Source organism: Rattus norvegicus, chromosome Y (genome assembly GCF_021556685.1).
Source record: "Rattus norvegicus strain SHRSP/BbbUtx chromosome Y, alternate assembly SHRSP_T2T, whole genome shotgun sequence".
In the NCBI taxonomy this organism is placed as follows: domain Eukaryota; kingdom Metazoa; phylum Chordata; class Mammalia; order Rodentia; family Muridae; genus Rattus; species Rattus norvegicus.
Window position 1 is genome coordinate 34,198,902 of NC_141555.1, and position 23,921 is coordinate 34,222,822.

At 38.4% G+C, this 23,921-nt stretch overlaps 1 long non-coding RNA gene across 1 annotated transcript in view; it reads right to left on the reverse strand.

Annotated features, from left to right (window-relative positions):
- Nucleotides 1-20,932, reverse strand: part of LOC134484769 (uncharacterized) — a 40,184-nt gene extending 19,252 nt beyond the window's left edge. The window contains exon 1 of the long non-coding RNA NR_190878.1: nucleotides 19,919-20,932. This is a non-coding gene — a long non-coding RNA (uncharacterized LOC134484769). The remainder of the gene's footprint in view (nucleotides 1-19,918) is intronic.
- Between the last annotated feature and the right edge of the window lie 2,989 nt (nucleotides 20,933-23,921).

Below are 23,921 nucleotides of genomic sequence, written 5' to 3' on the forward strand. Positions count from 1 at the left end.
AAATCACATCAATCACCAAAAATAACCAGGGTAAAAACCTGTGACAGAGGGATGGCAGCCATTACTGGAGAAGGAAATGGCTTTGATGTCCCTAAGAAAAAACTGCTCATGCCATGGCCATTCAGGCCAAGCAAGCATAATGGGATGAGGAGATCTAGATTTAGAGACTGAATGTTTAATGTTTTCTTGTGAAATTTTAGCCTACTCATGACGGTTCACTGTTATCAGAAAATTTTTAAAGTGGAATAATATGCAGGTATGAGCAATAAGGACATTGTGAAGCTGCAGTTAACTAAGTGGAACAAGTTGAGAAACCTGAAACTCCTCTGGGTGAGATCATTGAAAACCTTGAGAAAAAGGAACACTGGGCATGGATCACTGAAGAAACAGATATCCACAGAAAATACAAGAGACATGACTGAGGAAGAAACAGCTGTATCTACTGGACTATGGAGCAATAGTTAGAGCCCCTACAAGGGGTGATCTCTATTAACAGAAAATTTGATTCAGAAATACTGTTGAGGAAAGCTTGTTGGAATTTCCAAACCCAATGACCCATAAAGAAAACACACAATTTGGTTATTATAATTATAATCTATAAACGTGTATTGGGTAGATCCAACGTTATCATAACTTATACTCCAACCATAAAACCCCTGCTACATGTGCATTCTTCAGGCCACATGGATTGTTTCCATCATTACTTCCTCCTCTTTTTCTTCAGTCCTCTCCCTTCCCCTCTTACCCTCTTCTGCCTCTCTACCAAACCCCACTGTCATACCTTCGGTACCAACTTTCCCCTCCGGCTATCTGTAATAGGCTCTAGCATTTACTGACCGGTTAAAATGGGAAGAAGTTTCATATGTGATCACCAGTGTCCATGATAGAGGGCTAGTTGGTGGGGGGAGACCTCCTTTGAGGAAGCAAATAAATATCAGGATACAAATTGCATTTGCTTGGGAAGAGCAAATCTGTATAATGCTATCAATATCTGTCCAGTGGATTGTGAGAAAATGGGGAATATTCTTCCTAAAGACCCAGCTATACTACACCTGGTCTTATATCTGAAAAGACCTCTGCCATGCAGAGAGTACATGTGCTCCATCATGTTCCTAGTGGATTTCTTCATAATGAACAGAAAATAGAAATAAGCCAGATGCCCCTCAACCAAACAGTGGCTACAGATAATTTAGTTCATTTACACTATGAAATACTATACACATATGAAAAATAAGGACCCCAGCTCTGAAAAAAAGAAAAAAAAAGAAAGAAAAATAAGGACATTGAGAAGCTGCGGTCAAGAAGATGGAGTGAGAAAGTATTGTCCTGAATGAAGTAATTGAGACCCAAAATAACATGTATATATTCATTAAAAGAGGGTATTAGCCATTAAGTACAGAATTCACACACTAAGTTCTATGGAACCAAAGAGGATAAACAATAAGAAAGGGCCAAGAAAAATGTTTGAATTTCACTCAGAAGGAGGAACAAAGTAATGAGAAGAGGCAGTTGGAAGGAAAGGATTGGGTGACTGAGGGGATGGGAAGGTAAATAGGGTTTGAGAATCATTTCTTGGGAGAGATGAGCAAGAGGGACAGAGCGCCAAGAGAATAAACTGAAATCAGTGACTGTCCAGGGTTGGTACTATCTCTATGATTTGCCAGCAATCTGGAATGGGTGAGGATACCCTGGCGTCCATGAGGGTGACTTTAGCTGAGACTCATAACAGTGGGGATACGGACACCGAAATGGTCAATTTCTGTAGCCACAGAGGACCCAAGGTGGAAGGATAAGGAACCAAACACATCCCCAAAATTTTGACCCAGAAATTGCCCCCTCTATAAGAGACACACGGAGAGAGATGGAAGAGGAAATGAGGAAATGGCCAAAGGAAAAGTGGCCGGATGTGAGACTTATCCTATGGGCAGACGGCAAACACTGACATTATTAATGGTCCTTTCTTATGTTTGCAGACGGCAGTGTAGCATTATTGTCCTCTGCAAGGCTCCAACGAGCAGCCGACTGATACAGATGCACAGGCACAGGGCTTGATATCAGACAGTGCTCAGTGAGTCTCACTAAAGAGCTGAGGGAAGGACTGAGAGAGGTAGAGGAGCACAATGGTTCTCACATGAGTTCAGTAAACCCGTCGCCTGTCTGTGGATCCTGTTCTCCTACCCGGGCTGCGTTTTCAGGACCTAGTGGGAGACGATGAGTCTAGTCCTGCAGAGACTTTATGTGCCAGGAGACGGGGTGTACCCAGAGGGGTCCTCTACTCAATAAGAGTAGAAGGGGAGAGGATAGGAGGAAGAACTGTAAATGGTGGGTGCCTGGAGGAGTCTGGTGACAGGGCAGAATTCAGAATGTTACCTGGTGAATATATACAACCATTCTAACAAGGGGCCAAGGCATGACATCATGGGGGTGGGGCATGACATCATAGGGGTGGGGGAATGACATCATAGTGGTCGAGGCATGATATCCTGAAGCCAAAGAGAAAATAGATGAAACTAGAAAAAAAAATCAGCCCAAGAGGGAAATGAGACCTAGAGACACAAACATGGCAGGCGTTTACCTATGAATGGTATCGGCTGTGAGATAAATCATATTCCATCTACAATCCACAAATGCAGAGAGGACAAAGGAAAGGAGAAGGCACCTTGAGAAGAAAAGCATCGACCTATCTGAAAGGAAAAACTGGAACAGGTTCTGTGAGTGAGTGAGTGCGACTGAGGACAGGAGCAGAAGTTCAGAGGGGAAGATGGAGGGATAGCGGGGTGTAGAGAGAACCGGCCAGAAATAGAGGACATACGGGTTAATGCAGAAACTCGATGGAAGCACTGGTTAATTCATGATGTCTAGAGGGCCACGTTCCTGAGGATTTATTCTGACAGAGAATGCAGAACATGAACCTGCAATCCTTTGAAATCGAGCAAGTAGGACCTCAGGGTTGGGTATGGGGCACATTCAGTGGAGTCGATTTCTGAGTAGGTAAAATGGAGATCACTGAACAACAGACCGATGCTGGGTCAGAGATTATAAAGATATAGCAATAGAGGACTTCCTGGTACCTTAAGCCTGCAACTGATGTAAGTGCACACAAAAATCCCTTCCTGCTCTCCAAGGTTCGTTTAGCCCTTTTGACCCTGAGTAAATTATATGCACACAACCATAGCGTGTCCCTGAATACCTTCTAACAGAGCTGTGACACTGAAATCCTTGGAAGACACCAAAATTCACTTGCACGCAGACCAATATTCTGCTGACTAACTGTTTCCTGGGTCCACTTCATCCTTTCACACGTTTTATGCACCTGGACACTCTAGGTAGGAGACAAGAGATGAGTGTGTGTGTGTGTGTGTGTGTGTGTGTGTGTGTGTGTGTGTGTATGTGTGTGTGTGTGTACATAAGTGTGTTTGTGTGTGTGTGTGTCTGTCTGTGTCTGTGTGTGTATCTGTATATTGGTTATCGTCTCTGTGTCTGTGCTTCTGAATATGTGTGTGTGTCTGTGTGTTTGTGTCTGTTTATGTGTGTCTGTGTCTGTGTGTTTGTCTGTTACTGTCAGTCTCTCTGTGTGAATGTCTGTTTGTCTAACTGTCTATGTCTCTTTCTGTGTGTCTCTGTGTATCTGTGTGTGTGTACATACATATGTGTCGGTGTGTGCGTTTGTGTGTTTGTGTATATGTTGTGTGTGTTAGCCATGCATAAGCTAACCATCCTCACACAGAATATCTGGATTGCTTTTCTTTATAGAATGTTGGCGAATCTTTCTCTTGTCCTAAAAGACCACTCTGGTTCTCAACTCTCTCTGTGAAGCCATGACAGTTTGAGTGATTTTCATGTGAGAGGAGTCTGTCCTATTGAAAATTGCTTTCCTGGATACAATATCACTTAAAAAAACACATCTCAACATTTATTTTCCTTATAACGTGATCCCTCGAGGGGATTTTTCCATCATCATCATCATCATCATCATCATCATCATCATCACTATTATTATTATTACAGGACTATTCCATTATATTGTTATCTGTGTTGTTACCAGTGTGCTAAAGTTCATTGATGGCACAAAGAAAGATATTGTTTCATGTGGGTCTTGGACAGCCACGATTTTGTTCTTGAAACTGAAAGATTTATTTGCATGCTCCCATGAGTAAATACATGCAAGTACAGAAAGTTCCTTGGTCTTCTACATGAGAGTGACATCCTCACATAGTCCTCAGATCTACATGAGAAACAGAGAATTTAGATGGGCAATGAAAAGTAGGGTGATCAAAAACCAAGTTGGGGAGAAATAAGACAGTTTTCCACAATGTTTCAGGCTTTGGGGATTGGTAGACATTACATAACCATCTTATTATTCATAGCAGAAATAGTCAAAATTAATAAAGGCAGAAATTTTAACAACATATTTATGCTGGCTAATTTAAATTCCCATATTTCATCTGTGGAACATTATATATTCTCTTTCAGGTTCTTCTTGAAATTATTTGAAGAAGTGAAAACTGGTATGTGTTTATCTATTCACATTCATAAAGCATCACCGTTGCTCTAGTGATGAACAGACTGCACAACTGTCAAGAGACAGACTGACTTTCTTGCCAAAGAAAAAAATCTTCACCTTCATGGAGGCAGTTTCATTCTTAGGTGCAGAAGTTTAAAATCCCCTGAGAATGCTTCCTACAGGTACCATTTCCTGTATATTGTAATATCCTAGAAAATGGGTTTCTTTTTGCATTTTATTTCAAGTGTTAAGATCTACAAACAAGTTTTGAGTGCGTGTACTATTTGTAGATGTAGTCTTTTTTCTTTCCTATAGATGGATTCTGGTTTGTGGACTCTCAGGCATTTTCTGATCCATCTCTCACAGCAGGGGCTGCAAATGAGATGAGTCTTAATCAGGAATAAAGGAAAGAAGAAAGGTAAGGTAATAGATGATGCCCTTATGTATTTAACACCTCTGAGTCTGAGATGGCTGTTGTCATCAACCTGTATATCTAAACGTTAATTTGAAACAAAGTACACTCACATGAGTTTAAGCCTTTGTACTTTTCATTGTGTAAATATATGCAATAAAGAGAGCTTTCAAAGTAATAAAGTTGTGTGATGTGTGTTACTCATTTAACAGATGCCCTTGTATAACTTAAAAGAATATATAAATGGTTTTCCTTCATGTTGAAGGTAATGAAGACAGTGTCTCTTCTAACAGTATATGTAGTAATTTTGACAACTATTAAATTAAATATGTTCATATCTTGACAAAACATCAACCACAATTGCTTATGGGATACTTCCTATACTTTCTCAGTGTTTTTTCCTAAATATTGACTTTAAAATGCAGTTAGCAGAATTGATATTGAGGAGAATGGCAGGAGAGAGGAAACTGAATGAGAGGGGAGGTTGGGAAGGGAGTGGCCTTTGCAGGAATTAGGTATAGGGAAAGCAGGGAAATGAGAATGGAAGATAACCTCATACTAATACTGTCCAAACTCTTCCACAAAATTGAAACAGATGGAGCACAACCACATTCCTTATATGAATCCACAATTACTCTTATACCTAGCCCACACAAAGACTCAGCACAGAAAGAGGACTTCAGACCAATTTCCCTTAGGGATATTGATGAAAAAATTCTCAATAAAATTCTTGCAATCCGAATATTACAACACATCAAAAAAAATCATCCATCATGATCAAGTAGACTTGAACCAAGGGATGGAAGGATGGTTTAATATAGGAAAATTCATAAATGTAATCCATCATGTAAACAAACTCAAAGATAAGGAGCGCAAGGTCATTTCATTAGATGGTGAGAAAGCATTTGACAAAATTCAACAACCCATGTGAATAAAAGTCCTGGCAAAATCACGAACTGAAGGCTCATATCAAAATATAGTGTAAGAAATATACAGGAAACCTGTAGCTAACATCAAACTAAATGGAAAGAAACTTGAAGCAATCCCACTAAAATCAGGGACTAGACAAGGCTGCCCACTCTCTCCCTACTCATTCAAAACAGGACTCCATGTTATAGTCAGAGAAACCAGACCACAAGGGGGTCAAACTGACACAAATTGGAAGGGAAGATATCAAAATATCACCATTTGCAGATGATATGATAGTATATACTTAAGTGACCCAAAAGTACCACCAGAGAACTTCTTAACCTGATAAATAACTTCATCAAAGTGTCAGGGTATAAAATTAACTCAAACATACCAGTAGCCTTCCTCTCCTCAATGGATAAACAGGCTGAGAAAGAAAATATTGAAATCACACACTTCACAATAGTCCCAAATAATATAAAATATCTTGGTTTAAGTTTATTCAAGCAAGTGAATGATCTGTATGACAAAAGATCAAGTATCTGAAGAAAGAAATTGAATACTATCTCAGAAGATAGAAAGAGCTTACATGCTCATGGATAGACAGGATTAATATAGTAAAGATGACCATTTTGCCAATCAATTTAATTTTACACATTCAATGCAATCTCCATCAAAATTCCTACTCACTTCTTTAATAGAGATAAAAAGAGAAATTTCCAAATTTATTTAGAATAAGAAAAAACTAGAAGAGCTTAAACTATCCTCCACAAGAAAAGAACTTCTGGGGGAATCATCACCCTTGAACTCAAGCAGTATTACAGAGCAATAGTGATAAATACTGCATGGTATTGGTAAAGACACAGATGGATAGACCAGTGGAATAGAAGTGAAGACACAGAAATGAACCCACACACCTATCATTTGATATTTGGAAAAGTAGATAAAAACCATTCAAAGGCAGAAACATAGCATTTTCCAAAAATATTTCTGGTTCAACTGGAAATCAGCATGAAGAAGAATGCAAATTATCTCATTTATGACCATGTACAAAGCCTAAGTCAAAGTGAATCAAGGACCTACACATCAAACCAGAGGGAGAGGAGAAGGAGAAGAAGAAGAAGAAGAAGAAGAAGAAGAAGAAGAAGAAGAAGAAGAAGAAGAAGAAGAAGAAGAAGAAGAAGAAGAAGAAGGAGGAGGAGGAGGAGGAGGAGGAGGAGGAGGAGGAGGAGGAGGAGGAGGAGGAGGAGGAGGAGGAGGAGGAAGGAGAACAGGAAGAAGAAGAGATTGAGGAGGAGGAAGAAGAGCAGGAAGAAGCAGAAGAGGAAGAAGAAGAAGGAGGAACAGGAGGAAGACAAGGAGGAGGAGACGGAGGAAAAGGAGATGAAGATGAAGAAGAAGGAGGAGGAGAAGAAGAAGAAGAAGAAGAAGAAGAAGAAGAAGAAGAAGAAGAAGAAGAAGAAGAAGAAGAAGAGGAAGAAGGAATTTAAACAGAAAGAGAACTAAACTTCCATTCTTCCCCATTCCCTCTCTTCCTCTGCTGTTGTTTAGGCAGTTGTGTTAGTGAGACGTTAACAATGTAATTTCTGGTGTTACTTTGAGACACCAACTCATAGTAAATTTTAGTCTCTTAAAATCTTTTTTCATGAAGTAAGACACCCATGGCTACATCATTCTCTCTTCTCCAGCCCTTCACTTAGTTCTTTTGAATAGGCAGTGTCAATATTATATAGGGTCTGTTCAGATAGATGTAAGTATTTTGAGTTCTGGAGGGCCACAATTGTATCATGCTCAGTGGACAGCACCTCACAGATCTCCTTACCTATTAATACGCCCTTGAAAGAACCCAAGGCCTGCATATGACCTTATCTCTAATTTGGAAATTATCTCCATTGGATAATCATGTGAAAATGAAAACTTAGTTTTCTCCAAGGGAATATCACTGGGTACACAAACTAATTTTAAGGGTAGACTGCGTATAAAGCACTAAGGGAACTGAACATCATCTTTGGAGGATCCTTGTCTCATAATGGGTCAGGACTTTTTCTTCAGAATGTCTTTTTCATTTTGTTTTATGTTTATTTATCTATTAATTTTTTCTCTGTATGTTTTGTGTATATATTTTTCCTGGTTTTATGTTTCCATGGAATTCCAGAGTGTGTGAATGGAAGTCTGGGTCTCCGTGTCTGTATCTGATTCTTGACCCTTGTTTTGGCTCTTTTCTATATGCTTGTTTTGTTCTACTCCAATTCATTAACTTTCATTTTATTTTTATCCCTTAGATGATGGTTTGTTTTGAGAGTCAGAAGGATGTAGATACAGATGATAGGAGAGGAATAGAAGGGGGGAATAGAGGGTAGAGTAATCATAATTCAAATATATTGCATGAAAAAGTCTAATTTTAAGAAAAGAATTTTAAGAACATACTTTCTGGGGCCTGTCTGCCCCCTTTTCTCAAAATCCTTACTAGTTTCATATAAAAAGTTAATGAAAATATTTTAAATCTTTTCCAAGGCAAAGAAAATTGTTTGTTTACATCTGATCTGGAACTGCCACTATGGGAGTGAAGCTTCTGTAGAGTTGCAATAATGCAGTAGGAGAGTCTATAAATGCTTTCAGAGAAATCAATACACTGAGGTTCAGCGGGAGTTTCACATGATTGATGTTACAAATTTTCAATGGGAAGATATACATTTTCGATACTTCAGTTTTCATGAAATTCTTCAAGATCAAATTACAAGTAGTATGGAATACAATCATAAAATAGGTTTGTTCCTTTGAAAATTTCAAAATTACCCCAAATAATACTTAAATATCATTAATAAATCAGAACATTTTGTATCCTAAACCCATATAAACATGACAATTATGAAATAGAAGTAGATGCGTATTTGTGGATAAAAGCTGTTTCTGGAGAGGCACTATTTTATGTCTGGGATAATTTCACTTCATTGGTAGATGGGTTAAATCAAAGTCTGATAATGAAGACCTTGCTGTAAAAGACCATTCTCTCACTAAGGGACTCTAAAACCCTGTTGTATAGAGTGCTAGCATTTCAATGTATCTCTTAATGACATTCCATTGGTTAGATGTGCCATATTTCCTGTATTCATTCCTCTGTGGAAGATCATCTGGGTTCTTTCAGCTTCTGGCTATTATAAATAAGGCTACTATGAACATAGTGGTGCTCATGTCTTTGTTATATATTGGGGCATCTTTTGGGTATATGCGCAAGATAGGTGTAGCTGTGTCTTCAGATAACTCAATGTCCAATTTTCTGAGGAACCTCTACACTGATTTCCAGAATGGTTATATCAGTCTGCAATCCCACCAACAATGGAGGAGTGTTCCTCTTTCTCCACATCCTCTCCAGCATTTGCTCTCACCTGAGTTTTTGATCTTAGACATTCTCACTGGTGTGAGGTGGAATATCAGGGTTGTTTTGATTTGCATTTCCCTTATACTATAGTTGTTGAATATTTCTTTAGGTATTTCTCTGCCAATTGATATTCTTCAGTTGTGAATTCTCTGTTTTGCTTTGAACCCCATTTTTCAAATGGTTATTTGTCTCCCTGTAGTCTCACTTCATGTGTTCTTTGTATATTTTGGATATAAGCTGTCTATCAGTTGTAGGATTGGTAAAGATCTTTTTCCAATCTATTGGTTTCCATTTTATCCTAACAACAGTGTCCTGGACCTTACAGAAGTTTTTCAGTTTTTTTAAGATCACATTTGTTGATTCTTCATCTTAGAACATGAGCCTTTGGTGTTTTGTTCAGAAAATTTTCTCCAGTGCCCATGTGTTTGACATGTTTCCACACTTTGTCTTCTATTTGTTGGAGTGTATCTGGTTTGAAGTGGAGGTCCTTGATCCAGTTGTACTTATGCTTTCTACAGGGCAGTAAGAATGGATTGATCTGCAATCTTTTACATACTGACCCACAGTTGAACCAGCACCACATGCTGAAAATGCTGTCTTTTTTTCCATTGGATGGTTTTGACTTCTTTCTCAAAAATTAAGTGACCATGGTTGTAGGGGTTCATTTCTGGGTCTTCAATTCTATTCGACTGGTTTATTTGCCTGCCTCTGTCACAACGCCATACAGTTTTGTTTTTTTTTGTTTTTTTTTTTATCACTGTTGCCCTGTAATACTGCTTGAGTTTAGGGATAGTGATTCCCATGGAAGTCCTTTTATTGTTGAGGACAGTTTTAGCTATTCTGTGTTTTTTTTTATTACAGATGAATTAATGAATGTTCTGTCTAAATCTTTGACGAATTGGATTGGAATTTTGATGGGGATTGGAATGAATATGTAGGTTGCGTTTAATATAATGGCCATTTTTACTGTATTAATCCTGCCAGTCCATGAACATGGGAGATCTTTCCATCTTCTGAAATCTCCTTCACTTTCTTCAGAGACTTGAGGTTCTGCTCATATGCTCATATTTTTTACTTACTTGGATAATGTCACCCCAAGACATTTTATATTATTTGGGGCTATTGTGAACGGTGTCATATCCCTACTTTCTTTCTCTGCTTGTTTAGCTTTGTGCAGAGTTATTTTTATACTCAGCCACTTTGCTGAAATGTTTATCAGGCTTAGTAATTCTCTTGTGGAATGTTTGAGGTCACTAAGTATACAATCATATCAACTACAAACAGTGCTATTTTAACTTCTTCTTTTCCAATCTATATCCCTTTGACCTCCTTCAGTGTCTGCTTGCTCTGACTAAGATGTCTAGAACTATATTGAATAAGTTGTGAGAGAGTGGGCACCCTTGTTCAGTCCCTGATTTCAGTGTGATTGCTTTAAGTTTCTCTCCACTTAGTTTAATGTTAGTTACGGATTTGCTGTATATGTTTAGGTGTGGGCCTTAAATTCCTGTGCTTTCCAGGACTTTTTTCATGAAGTGATGTTGAATTTTGTCAAAATCTTTCTCAGCATCTAATGAAAGGATCATGTGGTTTTTATCTTGGAGTTTATATAGTGAATTATGGTGTTTGTTTTCTGTATATTAAAGTATCCCTGCAAGCCTGGGATGAATCCTACTTAAACATAGTAGATGATTGTTTAATGTGTTGTATGAATAGGTTTGCAAGAATTTCATTGAGTATTTTTGTGTTGATATTGATAAGAGAAATTGGTCTGAGTTATCTTTCTTTGTTGAGTCTTTCTTTGTTTTAGTTATAAGAGTAATTGTGACTTCATGAAAGCAATTTGGTAGTACTCCATCTGTTTCAATTTTATGGAATAGTTTGGACAGTATAGTTATGAATTTTTCAATGAATTTTGGATGGATTTCTGCACTAAACCCATCTAATCCTGGACTCTTTTTGGGTGGGAGAGTTTTGATGATTGCTTGTATTCCTTTGGGAGTTATGGGTTGTTTAAATGGTTTATCTTTTCCTGATTTAGGTTTGGTATCTTGTATTTGTCTGGAAAATTGTCTTTTTTTTTCCAGATTTTCAAGTTTTTTGAACCTAGACTTTTGTAGTACAGCAATTTTTTTTAATTTCCTCTGATTCTGCTGTTCTGTCTCCCTTTTTAATATTTGATTTTGTTAATTTGGACACACTCTCTGTATCCTCTGCTTAGTCTAGCTTTGGGTTAATATATCCTGTTGATTTTTTCAGAGAATCAGGTATTGGTTCTGTTGATTCTTTGTATGGTCCCTTTTTTTCTACTTGGTTGATTACAGCCCTGAATTTGATTATTTTCTGCCTTCTACTACTCCTACATGTATTTGCTTCTTTTTGTTCTAGAGCTTTTAGGTGTGCTGTCAAGCTGCTGATGTATGCTCTCTCCTGTTTCTTTCTGCAGGCACTCAGAGCTATGAGTTTTCCTCTTAGCACAGCTTTCATTGTGTTCCAAGAGTTTGGGTGTGTTGTACCTTCATTTTCAGTGAATTCTAAGAAGTCTTTAATTTCTTCCTTTATTTCTTCCTTGACCAAGTTATCATTGAGTAAAAAAATTGTTCAACTTCCATGTATATGTGGGCGTTCTTTCCTAATTTGTATTGAAGAACAGCCTTAGCCCATGGTGGTATGATAGGATGCGTTGGATTATTTCTATCTTTCTGTATGCTTTGAGGCCTGCTTTTTGACTGATTATATGATTAATGTTGGAGAAAGTGCCAGGAGGCTGTGAGAAGAAGGTTTATCTTTCTGTTTTAGGATAGAATGTTCTGTAAATATCTGTTAAGTCCATTTGGTTTATACCTTCTGCTAGTCTGTCTATATCTCTGTTTAATTTCTGATTCTGTGATCTGTCCAGTGATGAGAATGGGGTGTTGTAATCTTATACTATTATTTTTTTTGCGGTGCAATATGTGCTTTGATCTTTAGTAAGGTTTCTTATGTGTATGTAGGAGCCCTTGTAATTGGAGCATAGACATTTATGATTTTGAGTTCATCTTGGTGGATTTTTCCCTTGACGAATATGAAGTGTCCTTCCTTATGCTTTTTGATGACTTTTGGTTGAAAGTCGATTTTATATATTCTTCAGACCATTTGCTTGGAAAATTGTTTTCCAGCCTTTTACTCTGAGGTAGTGTCTGTCTTTGTCTCTGAAGTGTGTTTCCTGTAGTGCAAAATGCTGGGTCCTCATTACATATTGTGTGTCAATCTGTGTATTTTTAGTGAGGAATGAGTCTATTGATGTTGGAGATATTAAGGAATAGTGATGGTCACATTCTGTTATTTTCATAATTGGAGGTTAGTTTATGTTTGTGTGCTTCTCTTCTCTATTTGTTGTTGTGAAAAGATTAATTTCTTGCTTTATCTATGGTTTTACTTTAATCCTTGTGTTCGGTCTTGCCAGTTAGTGTCCTTTGTAAGACTAGATATGTAGAAAGGTATTGTGTAAATTTCGTTTTGTCATGGGATATCTTGGATTCTCCGTCTTTGTTAATTGAGAGTTTTGATGGATACAGTACCCTGGGATGGTGTTTTTATTCTCTTAGTGTCTGTATGACATCTGTCTATGATCTTCTGACTTTCATAGTATCTGGAAAGAATTCTGATTTAATTATGATAGCTTTGTCTTTATATATTACTTGACATTTTTCCTTACAGTTTTTAACATTTTTATTTGTTTTGTGCATTTGGTGTTTTGACTATTATGTGATGGGAGGATATCCTTTTCTGGTCCAATCTATTTGGAGTTCTGTAGGCTTTGTGTATGTTTATGGGCATCTCTTTCTTTAGATTAGGGAAGTTTTACTCTATAATTTTGTTGAAGATATTACTGTCCCTTGATGTTGACAGTCTTCACTTTCTTCTATACCTGTTAAGACTAGGTTTGATCTTCTCATTGTGTCCTGGATATCCTTTATGTTTTGAGCTAGGTCTTTTCTGTTTTACATTATGTTTGACAGTTGTGTGATTCTTCTGCTCCTTAGATTATGTCTTCTATGTCTTTTATCCTGTTGGTGATTCTCACTTCTATGACTCCTGGTCTCTGTCCTAGGTTTTCCATTTCCAGGGTTATCTTCCTTGTGCTTACTTTATTGTTTCTATTTCCATTTTTAACTCCTGGGTGGTTTTGTTTATTTCCTTCTCCTGTTATGCTGTTTTTCAAGTAGTTCTTTAAGGTAGTTTTGTGTTCCCTCTTTCTTGCATTATATTTGTTTACTTCAGTTTTTTCTATTGTCCTGCATTTTCTTAAGGGAGTTATTATTCTTAACATCCTCCATCGTCATGATAAATGTGAAATTAAATTTAGATCTTCCTTTTCTGGTGTGTTTAGATATCCAGTGTTTGTTTTGATGGGAGAATTGGGTTCTGTTGAGCCCAAGTAGTCTTGGTTTCTGTTGTTTGTGTTCCTGTGCTTTCTTGTGGCCATCAGGTGGTCTCTGGAATTAGCTTGTCTTGCTCTTTCTGACAGTGGCTTGACCGTCCTGTAGGCTCGTGTGTCAGGGCTGCTGTAGACCTGTTTTCCTGTTTTCTTTTACCCAGTTAAGGGAACAGAGTATTCTGCTCTCAGGCACGTAGTTGCTCCTGTCCACTTACTTTCAGCTGTCCCTGTGGGCGGGAACCAGAAGGAACTTCCCATACTTCTCCTAGGTCCCTCTGTGGGGGGAGGGGGCACAGATGGTACAAGGTGTTTTCCTTTTGAGTCAGTAATCTGGGCAGAGAGTAGTCTCCTCTGATTTCCCAGGAGTGTCTGCTTCTCTGAGGCTCTAGTTACCCCACCATCATGATTTGGGTACAGGGAGCTGTTTGACAAGGTCAGTTCCGATCCAGGCACAGTCTGGAACATGGTGCTCCAGTAGATTACTCCTCCTCTATTCCAGAGTCACTATGCAATTTTGTCTTGGGCCAGAGATGTGGGCAATTGTGGGCAGAAGTGGTAGTCTGTGTGCATTGTATGCTCAGTATTGCCCACACTCCTGGGTGATCAGCTCTCTCTCCAACAGTTTCTAGGAGAAGGGAGCTTTGTGCTGGAATCAGCAAGGTTCAGGAGCCAGCTAGAAACTGGAAATGCCTGACCCCAGAGGAGTTCTGCCTTTGCATGTCCTGAGTCAACCAGTGAGCTCGCTTCAAGCAGAAAAGTTGGAATCACCTCTTCTCTTAGGCCTGAACTCACTTGTTGGGCTGACTTTCAGCTTTCCATAAGGGCTGCAACCAGAAGTGTCTTGACCCTACTGCTCCTAGGTTCCTATGCACAGGAGGCCCAGATGGAGCTAGGTGTTTTTTTCTTGAGTCAGGAATTTGAGCAGAGTTCTCATGGGTTTCTGCCCCTCTGACAGTGTAATACTTCCCCACCCCTCATGACATTTGGGTGTAGAATACTGTTTGGACAAGTTCAGATTCAGCTGCAGTTTGGACTGCAGGGCTCCTGCAGATTGACTGCTCCTATATTCATGTGTCCAGTGGCACTATGCAGTTTCCTCTTGGGCTAGGGATCTGAGCACATGTGGGAAGAAGTAGCAGGGTCTCCTCGCTGAGGTCTCAGTATTGCACACTCTTCTGGGTGTTCAGCTCTTGTCCCACAGACTTTCCAAAGGATTTCAAATGTTCACTCCCTATCTTACAGGTCCTCAGTCTTTCCAGTTCTCCTCCAAATTTTGTTGGAGAAGACGCCTCTGGTTAAGGGGAGGTACAACAGGCCCAATCAGAAAAAAAAAGGGGGGCTGGAAATCTTCTTCTCTTAAAGGTAATCTCAGTGATTTCTCATATTCCACAAGTGGAATAAGTCCTGCCCCTTCTCCAGAAGAGACTTTAATACCTTTGCCAGCTGCCAAAGCAGGGCAGAGAGCTCTGTCCATTCACAAAGACAGTCAAAGATGTGCCCTATCTCCACCAACGTGCTTATGAAATCTGCTTCGGGTAAAATGAGTTTGAAACCTGATTCTGCTGACAAAGCGGATTGCAGAACTACCCTATTAAGCCAAGAGGACATTCAAAGTCCTCCACTATTAAAAATGCGCTTAAATCATCACTTATGATCCAAGGCGTACAAAATACAGTTACAAATACCCAAGTGAACCTCATAACACACATACCAGCCCAAGAAGAGACAAAATTTTCTGCATGTACACAATTAGATCAAGGACCATTGACAGTTTCAGAAGGGGCTCTTGAGAGTTCCACACCCACGCAAGATGTGGTAGAAATTTCTGAATCCACCGATGGAACTCCTGTGCCTTCTGCACATAAAAAATATGTTCTAGCAGCCTCATCATATCCCCCAGTACTTCAAATGTCCCTATATAATAGAGAATTATTCAAATATCCTCTACCACTGAAGGGACCCTCCTGACATCCCATTAGGCCCACAAAAGCCAAGTTTATCAAAACACACTGTCAATGAGCCATGCAGACTCCATATTTATACAATGTGCAGAGAAGATAAAATATCCCCTACCTCCTCAGGGGACTTTAAGTCGTTCTGTACTGAAATCAGAGGCTCCAAAATTTTCCACATATACATCAGAGATGCTAGAACTTCCCAAAACTGAGCAGTATTCTCTGAGTATTACTCTATCTCAAAAAGAGACTGTGGGACAAGAAACTTCTACAAAAGGAGGTCTACCCATAGCCACATCTTTAGAAATGTCTTGTGGATGTGACACATATACAAAAGATATTCTAGGACAGATTCCATCTGTAGAGAAGGTTATGGACCCAACCATATGTGAACCATGAAATGCGAACACCAGAGTCTGTAGCATCCTCAACAACTGAGGAAAGGGATTCCTTGTATTCCATTAGTGTAAAAGAATGAATACGACCTCCACAAATTCCACAGTAGGCTATAGGAACTTCCTTATCTCCTCAAAATCAGCCATCTTCCCCAACTACAGAAGATGCTACACACTCTTCCAAATATTCAGAAAAGATTGCCATTCCTTCTTTATACCCACAAGCAGACCCAGAACATCTGCCAAATACCTCAAAAGCTCTGGATTTTACCTCATCTTCTGAAGGGGCTTTAGAGCCTGTTTTGCCTCTCAAGCAGGCTAGGGAACCTGACACTTCTATAGGAAAGTCGGTTTCCACTTCTCCAGCAGAAGAAAAATTCTCTTGGAACGTCCACAGTTACAAAACAATATCTAGAATATGTCTATGATGCTCAGGGAGAGGTCACATTTTCAGAGGTAGCTCTAATACATACCCTCCATTCTGATATCACAGTAAGGATTCTACACGTATACACGGTACATTAAGACCTTCCTCATCTGAGAAGGATGTCTTAGGATCTACTGCATCTGAACAGCATGTTTTAGAACTATCCCCATATACCTAAGTAGATTTATTTAACATGTCCACTCTGGGGATAAAGAGGCGACATTCTCCCTCTACCAAAGGGGACCACAGGCATCCAGTTTCTATAAAAAAAAGGTTAAGATTTGATCCTTCTGATGTAGTCTTGAGAAATTTCCTCTAAAGAAGATAGTTTCAAACATCCCCCTTCTGCCAAAAGGGATCTTGTGCCATCTTCTGCAGCCAAAGAGACAGCAAAAGCTACATCTTCTCCTCAGGTGAGTCCTAACCTTCTCCATCTGTCCAAAGGGCCATGGAATTTCCAAAAAATATTAAGGAATTTTGCAAAGATGTCATTCCTTGAAAGGACTTGCTGGACATTCCATATTGTCCCAAGATGCTCAAGTAACTCCTCCTTCTACAAAAAAGGCATGTTCACCGTCTACCCTAGGGTTTAAGAGAATTTCTTCACCCCTCTCTAGGGCTCCAGAAAGTGTTCTCCATGCTCAAAGTGGTTTGTCATTGTGCAAATTAGACTTCAAACATATAAAACCTTTTTTTTATATTACCAAAGGTCTGAGGGAAAGTCCACATCGAAAAAAAAATCATTTAGACCTTGTGCCATTAGTCCAAGTATATCAGAAAAATTCCATGTCTTTTAAAGCACCTAAAAATCTATCTTGCTCTAGCACTCGTCCTAGAAAACAATTACCTTTAGTCATACAATCCCTAGGATCATTGAAATACAAAAAGGGGTATCTAGAAACTTTACCATCTGCCAAAAGGTCTTTAGGATGTTCACCAACTTCTCCAAGAGCTCGGTTAACCCATAGAAGAACAAAAGAACTAAAGCCATCTGCTCAGGGTGTTTTCCAAAAACCACTTATTTCTTCTTTACTTTTATACCAAGACAAGAGGCCAGCTTCCTCATCCCCATCTCTGATCCCTTCTTCCTATTTGTTCTCTCTCCCAAATCGCTCTGTACTCTGAATTAGATGCCAATTACTAAACCATAGACATATGGAAGGAGGTAGTTGCTGTCAAAACAAAACTTGTGATATCACAGAAGAAGCTACGGCTCTCCAGGACACAATTGAATTTTCAAGGAGGGCCTAATGATGATGGAACTGCCATAGCCTACCTGCTCAAGAGCTTCCTTGCATTGACCAGATTTGGTTGTGCACTTTCCAGTAGTGTCTCCTGTGACACAGTAGAAACATTTACATGCTACATCTCTGTACAGCTAGAGCCTTCTCTCTGCTTTATTAGTGATTACATGCTCTGAATGAAGAAAGTTAGTCAGGGGCTTGTCATGGGTAGAAAAGATCTAGGAACACAGAAGGAAAGATATTCTTCTCGAGATTAATTTTATTCTCCGGTCAAATCCTGTGACATAAAGTTCAATTCCCTAGGTTTTCCCTGTTTCGCTGGTGCCAGTATTTTCCCTACAGAACTTTAATTGAGTGAATATTGTTTTATATTTTCTGATTGTAAATTCATTTACAGGGGACATTATATATGTTCCTGCATGTGTATTCAAAATTTCATTTTTCAAATTCCATTTTTTGCAATGAATTTGGTATCAAACGTGGCTCAGCTATAGAGTGAATATAAGAGTGGAAATATTGTGTACCTACTTCTAATGATCAACTCCCAAATCCATATTTTATCCATTAATTACAAGACATCAGTAAAGCAAAGGACAACATGGAGTATAGAATGTGGTTCTGAAGTTCTATTAAATATCAGTCCTCTAATATCTACCTTCTTGTGTTCCCAGGGATAGGCTTGAGGGTTTTGGATGTTTTACCATGATTCTTTCTTCAGGCCACACATCAGTTTCTGAGTGATGGGCAGTGATAGGAATGGCTTGTGGTCCAATGAAACCTCAAATTCAATAGGTTATAAAAAACAGGAGGGAGTCTATTTGCAATTGTCACTTGTGGATCCTATAGTCTTCACCTTGTTATGCAGAATCCATCCAAATATTAAACCAAAATTCCTAGTTGTAGGATCCACCAAAATTGTATATATATATATATATATATATATATATATATATATATATATGTATATGTATATGTATATGTATGTATATGTATGTATATAAATGTATATATATGTATATATGTATATATATGTATATATATGTATATATGTGTGTGTATGTATTCACTTATATATATATATGTATGTATGTATTCATATATATATGTATGTATGTATATATATATGTGTGTGTATATATACATATACATACATATATATATATATATATATATATATATATATATATATATATCAGGCACAAAAACTAGATAAGATTGATGAAGATAAAATTGCATTCTGCCAATAAATGGTTTTAGATCTTTCATGAGAGACACAGCTAGAGCATGTCAAATACAGAAGTGATTGCTAGTGGCAAACCAGAGAACTGAATACAGACCCCTTGTTTGTAGATGTTGAGAAAGGATTACAAGAGCTGAATGGGCTTTCAACCACCATAAGAACAACAAGTTCAATTAACCAGGACTTTCTGCTATTAAACCAATATTCCATGACTGTTTATGTACAGACCTGTGGCTCCAACTGCATATGTGGCATAGTATGGCGATGTTGATAATCAATGGAAGGAGAAGCCCTTGGTTCTCCCTAGTTAAAGGGAATGTCAAAGCACAGTAAAGGTTATAGATAAGGATAAGGGGACCAGCTAGGAATATTAAGGACAGGAAACTGGGAAAGGAAATAACATTTGAAATGTAAATATAGAAATATCCAATTAAAAAAGGTATATACGGGGCTGGGGATTTAGATCAGTGGTAGAGCGCTTACCTAGGAAGCGCATGGCCCTGGGTTCGGTCCCCAGCTCCGAAAAAAAGAACCAAAAAAAAAAGGTATAAAATTTGCTAAAAAAAAAGGAAAAAAAAACAAAAGATAATTAGCAGCTAATCAGACCTATTGAGTCAGTAATCCAAAGGGTTCCTGTCAGGGATTTATAGTCAGAATAATACTAGTGGAAAGATTGAGATGATGAAGATCAAATTTGGAGCACTTCTCTCTCCCAAATACCAGTATCAGACACTTACTGCTCTATAAGTATCCAAATAATTGAGGAGTTTACTCTGAGCTGAGGAAAGTATACTTATTTTTCACTTCTTCCTTAGGACCATTTTCTTCTGGGCAATAAGAACAAAAATCCATGAGCTCTAAGGAAAAGAACAGTGTCCTTCCAAACACCTGGCTTTTGGGAGAAAGAAATTAATGATATAAACTCTCTGACTTCCAGGAACCATTAGAAGCAGGGAAGTCCAGATTCTTCTGAGAGGCTCCCAGCTCCTGATCCCATGTGTGGAAGGATCAGATCAATTCTATCTCTTCAACTTACATATTCCACTCCTACCAAGGCTTCAGTGAGATTTCTCAGGGATGATGTATTTCTTCCTTCTTTTATACCAAGACAGAAGACCAGCTTCGTTCTCCCCATCTCTGATTTCTTCATCGTCTTTGTTCTCCCTCCCTAATGACTGTTTCCCCTGAATTTGAGGCCAATTAGTAAAACCTATAGGTACTGAAGTAATATCTGAGAGGCATTTGCAGTCAGGACAACACTTATTACATCACAGAAGAAGCTAGTGCTCTCAAGGATACAAGAGATTTTTCAGGGAGAGCCTAATGATATTGTCACTGAGAACTGCCATGGCCTGACTCTAAACAGCTTTCCTTACATTAACCAGTTTTGAGGGTGCCAATTTAGGTATGTCTCCTGTGACACAGTGGAAACTTTCGTTCTCCATCTCTCTAAAGCTAGTGACTTCTGAATGGAGAAAATGAGTCAGGGGCATGGCATGGATAGAAATTATTTAGGAACTTGGAGTGGAGGAGATTCTTCTGGATAATATTTTTATTCCCAGGTCAATTCCTGTGACATACAGTTCAATTTTCTAGGTTTTCTTAATTTTATAAAGGCCAGTACTTTACCTACACACCTTTCGTTGAATGAATATTGTATTTCACTTTCCTATTGTACATTCCTTCATAGGGGACATTATAAATATTCCTGAATATGTACTCAAAAATTCTGTTTTCAAATTCCATTCTCTGCTATGATTTTGGAAACAAAGTGGGCCCATCTATAGACTGAGAATAACAGTGTAAATATGGTGTACCTACTTCAATTATAAATTCCCAAATCCTTATGTTATTCAAAAATTACCAACATCAATAAAGCAAAGGACCACATGGAGTATACAATTCTTTTCTCTATTCACATTTGATATCTGTACTACACTATCTACTTCCTGTGTTCCCATGGCCAGACTTGAAGGTTTTAGATGTGTTGCCATGATTCTTCCTTAATGTCATATATAAGAAACAGGAGCATGGGCAGGGGGAAGAAAGACTTGAGGAATAGTGAAACCTCAACTCAATACCTTCATAAGTACAGGAGGGAGTCTCTTTGATATACTCATTTGCAAACTCTACATTCTTGACCTAGTTGTGCAGAATCCATGTAATCATTCCACCTAACCTAATAGGTGTAGGAAGCACCTAAAGTATATATATATATATATATATATATATATATATATATATATATATATATATATATCAACCACCAAAACTGGATAACATTGATGAAGCTAAGAAATGCATTCTGCCAGGAAACAGATATAGATATTTCCTGAGATACAAAGCTAGAGCATGTCAAATACAAATGTGAATGTCAATGGCAAACCAGTAAACTGGAAATGGAGTTCCAGTTGGTAGATTCTGAGAAAGGATAATAAGAGCTGAAAAGGCTTTCAACCCTTAAGAACAAAAATGCCAATGAACCAGATCTTTCTGGTACGAGACCAATATTCAAAGGTGGAAAATGGAAAGACCTAAGGCTCCAACTGCATTTGTAGTAGAGGATGGCCTTGTTGGGCACCAAAGGAAGGTTAAGCCCTTGGTCCTCCCTTGGTTTGACTTGCATTTAAAGGGAATGTGAAGGGACAGTAATGGGATGGTTTATAGAAGAAGTGGAGAGGGACCTGTTAGGGATCGTACGGGAGGAAATTCTAAAAGGAAACAGTATTTTAAATATAAATATATAAATATACATTTTAAAAAAAGAAATAAAATTTGTAAAAAATAAAAGATATAAGAAATAAAAGAAAAGAAAACTACCAGCTAGTTACAGCTATTGACTCAGAAATCTAATGAGTCACTATCAGGTAATGACAGTCATAGAAATAATAGTTGAAGGACTGAGATGATGATGTTTAAAATAGAAGCTCTTCTCTATCCCAGATATCAGGGTCAGGCACAAACTGCACTATAGGAATCTAAAGCATGGAGGAGTTTACACAGAGCTAGGGTTATAAAACTTGTCCTTCCTGTGTTCTTTAAGTCCCTTTTCTTCTTGTCAAAAAGAATAAAGGCCATGCACTCTCAGGAAAACAACTGTGCCCTTTCCATCCCTTGGCTTTTGGAATAAAGAAATGAATGATATAACCTCTCTGACTTCCAGGAACCATAAGAACAGGTAAGTCCAGATGATTTTGAGAGGCACCCATGTCCTCTTTCCCATATGTGGAAAGCTGAGATGAAGGCTGTCTCTTCAGGGAAACCACTAAACACCTACCCCGGACTCACTGAGCTCTCAAATGGACCAGGTAATTCTTCCTTTTTGATACCAAAACAGAAGGGAAGCTTTCTTTGAACATCTCTGATTTCTTCATCCTCTTTGTTCTCCCTTCAAAAATGTCTGTTTATTCTGAATTAAAGGCCAATTAGTAAGCTCTAGGGGTACTGAAGAAATATCTGAGAGGCAGATGCTATCAGGACAACACTTGTGACCTCACAAAAGTAGCTAGGGCTCTCTAGGTTACAAGAGATTTTTCAGAGAGGGCCTAATGATAATGTCTCTTAGAACGCCCATGGCCTACATGCTGAACAGCTTTCCTTACATTGACCAGTTTCAAGAGTGCCTTTTCCAGGAGAGTCTCTTGTGTCACAGTGGAAACATTTACGTACTCCATCTCTCTATAAAGTTAGATACTTCTCTTTTCTTCATTAGTGGTTACATGCTCTGAATGGTGAAAGTTAGTCAGGGGCATGTCACGGGTAGAAAAGATTTAGGAAGATGGAGTGGAGGTGATTCTTCTAGATAATATTTATACTCCCAGGATTATTCCTGTGACATACAGTTCAATTTTCTAGGTTTTCTCTGTTTCGCAACGGGCAGTATTTTCCCTATAGACCTTTAATTTATTGAATATTGTATTACAAATGTGATCATATTCTAGTTTTCTTCTCTTGCTTAGTGATGAAAAAAGTGATACCCAGTACTGTATTAGAACAAACATTATATAGTACACCTAAAGAAAACAAATTGCTCCCAAGGTCAACGTAACTTCATAAGTAAGCAATTTGAATTCACAGAGAAATGGTAAAGTATTGTATTATTTATCCTTAAAAGGATACTTGTAAGAATCTTTTAGAAACAGAAATCTAAACATCTGTATAAAAATGTTATATCTGCTTTAAATGATCAGAATGCACATCTGTGATTGGCAAACCTTATTAAATCCTATCAGGAAGCTGAGGGTAAAACTGGTTCAGAAAGCAGTCATCAACAGTCCAGCATTTGTGACAGTCACACCATTAGCCTGTGCCGCCATAGTTCTTGATCCCTGACCTTAAAAGATCCCAGCCTTTCCGAACTACAAATTGTTCCATACATTGTTTTTTATATCAGAGTCAGTAGGGAAAAGATCTTAGCCAGCTTCACAAACAATTTTATTTTTCCAAAAGCTTTTAATGGGTTGTGGTCCTCGCTAATCATTCTACATTTCCTCGGGCAATGATAGAAGCAATGATCTACCCCAGAGGCAATTGCTAAAAGACCTGTATCACTCTTATTGCAAATGCCAATGGCACTGCCCTCTGAGTGGTAGAAAGCTCCATGAGGATTTTCATGCACTTCTTAGATTAAGAGAGGATGAGTGCAATAACTGAGCACCACTCTGCCTGAAATCCTCGTGGGGTTCATGACTCACCAAGGTCCAACGAGACTGTGCTGAAGAGTGGGCCATACCCCAGGATTTCTAAAGCTCTGTGCCATTCCTCCTTCACAGGCCTTGGCAATACTCCATTTCAGAACCAAATTTGAACTATGCTTTTACCCTAGATATAATTTCAAATACTATACTAATTAGGGAGAGTGTGCAGCCTTACATTGTCCTTGACTTTAATGGAATTGCTTTACATTTCTTTCCATTTAGGTTGATGCTGGGTACCGGCCTGCTGTCCATTGCCTCTATTATGTTTCTGCATAGGACTCGTATCCCTGATTGCTCTCACCCTTTTAAAATGAAGGTGGGTTGGAATATTTTTGCAAGCTT